This window comes from Malania oleifera, chromosome 6 (assembly GCF_029873635.1).
Source record: "Malania oleifera isolate guangnan ecotype guangnan chromosome 6, ASM2987363v1, whole genome shotgun sequence".
NCBI classification, from domain to species: domain Eukaryota; kingdom Viridiplantae; phylum Streptophyta; class Magnoliopsida; order Santalales; family Ximeniaceae; genus Malania; species Malania oleifera.
In genome coordinates, this window is record NC_080422.1 from 8,542,894 (window position 1) to 8,547,972 (window position 5,079).

The window sequence follows — 5,079 nt, forward strand, 5'->3', positions numbered from 1 at the left end:
CCTTGAAGAAAGCAATGATTGAAACAAGAGTATATCTGTTCATATTTCGTAATCTAGGCAGCCCAATTTATAGCAATAGATGGAGACTACATGCTATAATTAATTTGAGAATAGTAGTTAGAAGTTAATTTAAGAAATTAACATATTGCTCTTTATGAAAATTTTAGTCACTAGTTCCAAGACTTTTTACCAAAATATAAGGAATTGAGTTCTCGGGAATTTCATGTCACTAGATATCTGCAAATTTAATTATTATATTACAGCTATTTTTTATTTATGTGATTCCCATAGCAAATGTTTCTTCCTTTCAACAACTTTTTTTTTTTTCTAAAAAAATACTACAATAGTGAGGTAAAGAATAGGGTTATGACTGTTGGAAATAATAAATAAAAATAAAAAATAGGAGAAAATAGTATAAAATTTGAAAATTAAAAAATGATTTATGATATTAAACATTGACATAGGGAAGTAAATCATCGAGCTTAAACAAAAATCTTGAAGATGTGATTGTACTTGCATAGCTAAATTTATGGGCAGCAAAATCCAATTAAAGATGTGTTTATAGTCGTCGTATATTTGAAATTGGAATTTCTTTTCTCTTTTTGTTTCTGGGTTTCTAAGATTGCATCCTCAAAGTGCAATTTCATGTATACCATATTGTGTAATTAATATTTTATCCACATGCTTATTGAAGAAATGTAGAGACCTCTAATTTTTATTTTATTTTTTTATAAAAAAATGAGGCTAGCTATGAAGTTTTTTTTTTATTTTTTATTAGGCAATCTTAGTTAAAATATTTTAAACTTTTGAACAAAAAAATTAGCGCATTTTTTAACGATCAAAGTCTTATCCTTTTGGAGGCGACAATGTAAACTGTAAAGTCTATTGCTTTATTCATTTCCCCCCTTCTTTATTTATTTATTTATTTATTTATTTTGTTTTACCTCCTATAAACCTATAGCGCATTAATCTTTTTGCTTGTTTTAAAACAACAACAAAAAAACCAAGCCTTAGTCCCACTAAGTGGGGTCGGCTATATAAATCATTTTCCATCAATTTATCTGACCATGAACGATTTCTTTTGATAGATTTAAGGATATTAATTCCTTACTCACTATCTCCTCCCAAGTTATTTTAGGTCTACCCCTACCCCTTCTATTGTCCCCCACAGTAATTAAGTCACTATTCCTCATATGTGCAATATATGGACTACGTTGCAACTGTCCATACCATCTGAGTCGTTCCTCTCTTATCTTATCTTCTATAAGAATTACAATTAACTTATCATGAATATATTCATTCCTTAAATTATCTTTCAATGTTATACCACTCATCCATCTAAGCATTCTCATTTCGACAACTTTTACTTTTTGGATATTATGTTTCTTCATCGCTCAACATTCCAGTCCATATAGCATAGTTGGTTTTATACTTATCCTATAAAACTTCCTCTTCAAATTTAAGGGTATTCTCTGATCACATAACATACTTGAAGCACTTCTCCATGTTACTCAACCTACCTTAACTCTATGCATTGCTTCATCTTTAATTTTTCCTTCAGCTTGCACAATAGATCCAAGGTATCGAAATCTACAAGTGTCATTTATTTCTTCATCGTCAAGTTTAACTTTGCCTCTAATATTCCTCCTATCATTACTAAAATTACATTTCATATATTCTGTATCTGCAAACAACATACAGCATGGAACCTCCTTTTGAATACTCTTAGTTAATTGGTCCATTAATAAAGCAAAAAGATAAGGACTCAAAGCAGATCTTTGATGTAAACCTATGATAATTGGAATTTCTCTAGTTTTTTAATCTATAGTCGTTACTCCATTTTACATATCCTTAATGACATCGGTATGCCTACAACATACACCCTTTTTTTTTAAAACCTACCATAAAACTTCTCTAGGTATCATATCATATGCTTTCTCAAGGTCAATAAATATCATATGCAAGCCCCCTCTTCTTTCCCTAAACTTTTCCATTAATCTTCTTAAATGACAAATAGCTTCTCTGGTAGATCTCCCACGCATAAAATCAAATTGACTTTCTGAGATCTTCATTTCCTACCTTAATATTTGTTCAACTACCCTTTTCCATAGTTTCATCGTATGACTCATAAGTTCAATTCCACGATAGTTGTTACAATTTTGAATATCTCCTTTTTTTTTGTATGCAGGTATTAAAGTGCTTATCCTTCATTCATCTGACATTTTTTTAATTTTCACAATTGTATTAAATAAATTAGTTAACCATATAATTCCGTTATCACCCAAGCATTTCTAAACTTCAATTGGGATGTTATCTGGTCGCATAGCTTTCCCATTTTTCATCTTTTTTAATCCAAACTTAGCTTCATTAACTCTAATTTTGCAAATAAATCTTATATTTTTAATTTTTTCTTCATTTGAAAATTCTAAGTTTAAGCCTTCTATCTGGTTTTCGTTAAACAACTTACTAAAGTAACTTCGCCATTTTCTTTAATATCTTCGTCCTTAATAAGTGTATATTTTTTGTGGAGAAAAAAATGTGACCCTAACAATTGTTGACATGAAAATGATATTAAGTGTTAAGAAAATACAATATTGGATCATAGGTGTGGGAAAAGAAAATTTAAATAAGATAAATAGTGTATAATTTTAGAGATTAAATATATGCTATAAATTAATAAATTTCATGATTTTCTTTTTATTTTTTAAATATTGATATGCTTTCATCAAATATTGAAATTTAGCGAAATCATTTTGTTTTTAGGACAAATACAATGAACCGAAAATTTTGAAGCAATACTTTCTATGCTTAAGGATTAGGGGGACTTTTGAAAGTTTCAAAAAATTTCACCTGTCGATGTGCCTCCTCTTATTCTTATTTTTCCTTTTTTTAAAAATATTTTATTTCTCTTTTATAAACTTTAAAATTTTCAAGTTTTAGTGCTAACCATAGAAACTAGCACTCCACCATCAAGTCAAAATTTTGTAGTTTTCTTTAACAAATTATCTCCCCACTTTGCTTTATTTTATTTTGATAAATCTATCATTTTGTTTTTATGACAAATACAATGAATCATAATATTTGAAGTTATAGTTTCTAGGCTTATGATTAGGGAGACTATTAAAAGTTTCAAAAAATTTAACCTACCATTGTGCCTCGTGTTATTCTTATTTTTTCTGTTTCTTTTTTTCAAATATTTTTTTTCTCTTTTATAAACTTTCAATTTTTCAAGCTTTAGTGCTAACCATAGAAGCTAGCAATCCATCTACACATCAAAATTTTGTAGTTTTCTTTAACAAATAATGTCCCTCTTTATTTTATTTTCATAAATCTTGAGTACATGAGTCATTTTTCTATCTTATACTATTATAATAGATTACTATATTTTCTTTAAAAAGTGCTTGAATTTTATCATGTTGAGCTTCAAGCAAATGCAATGAATGTTCTTACATGTATCAATTAAACACGAGTTTTTATTTATTTATTTATTTATTTTAGAAACCTTACATTTTGTTCACTTCAAATAATAAAAAAAAATCAAATTCCAAGTCGCAATTAACAGTACTTAAGAAAAGAATAATTTTTTTAAAAGCTTATTAAATACACAAAAACCAATTACTTTTGAGAAAATTTACATTTTTTAGCTCCATGATGCCATACTATACCGTTTGTTTATTAAATTTTTTAAATATTTGCCTTTTACATCTCAATTACTCAACGACTTCATATAAAGCTTGTTTTGCAAGTGCATGCATGGAGGAAAAATACAAAACAAAGCAAAGGGAGCAACAGATGGTGAAATTAGGCTTTGAAAAAGTATCGTTGGCTCATATTTAGAACAGTTCATTCACTTGAAGCCTGTCGGCCAAACTTAGGGAGGAGCACTCGCAGAGTGTTGTTATATTGTTGTAGTATAATAATGTCATTTTGAGTTTTCACATTGGACTATATAAAATATGCTTGTAGCCTATGGCGAAAACCCAAAAGTAATTTTCATCGATCACGAGAAAGCAAAAATTGCTCAGAAAAGCAATACACAGCCGTCATAATTGATGACTACTCCAGGTTCACCTAGGTGTTATTCTTATCCGCCAAGGATGAGGTGAGTAAAATGCTCACCAATCTATGTAAAAAACTTCAAAATGAAAAAAAGGTATGGTATTTTACACATAAAAAGCGATAAAGGTGGAGAGTTTAAAAATAAAGATGTTGAAAGTTTCTGTACTGAAAATGAAATTTCTCACAACTTTTTAGCGCCACAGATACCTCAAGAAAATGGAGTTGTTGAGAAAAAGAATAAATCACTACAGGAAATGGCTAGGACTATGTTAAATGAGCATAATCTGCCTAAATGCTTTTGGGTTGAAGCGGTAAACACCATCTTTTATGTAATAAATAGAGTAACCATTAGTGCTAATCTGAATAAAACCCCCAACAAGCTTTGGAAAGGAAAAAGACCAAACATTTCATACTTTTATGTATTTGGATGTAAATGTTTTGTCTTAAATGATAAAAGGGACCTAGGAAAGTTCGATGCAAAATCAGATGAATGAATTTTTCTAGGATATGCTATAAATAGCAAAGCATTTAGAGCCTACAACAATAGAACATTATCTATTGTAGATTCCAGACACGTCATATTTGATGAAGCTAATCCATTTTCTTCTAAAACTACTGATAATGATGATCTCGATATAAGAAAGAGTTTAAAAGAACTAGCAATTCATGAAATCAAAGATGATAACATTGGAGCCGAAGAACCATCTAATGATGACTCTTTAGAACAAGATGAATTGCCTAAGGAATGGAAATTTGTGAAGAACCACCTTAAGGACCAAATAATTGGTGAACCATTACGAGGGATGTTGACTAAGTCTTCACTAAAGAACCTGTGTGATCATTGTGCGTTCCTATCTCAAGAGGAACCTAAGAACATTAACGATGCAATCAATGATGATCATGGGTGTTAGCCATGCAAGAGGAATTAAATCAATTTGAGAAGAATAAAGTTTTGAAGTTAATTACTAGACCTAATTATTATTTTGTGATTGGCATTAAATGGGTTTATAGGAATAAAAA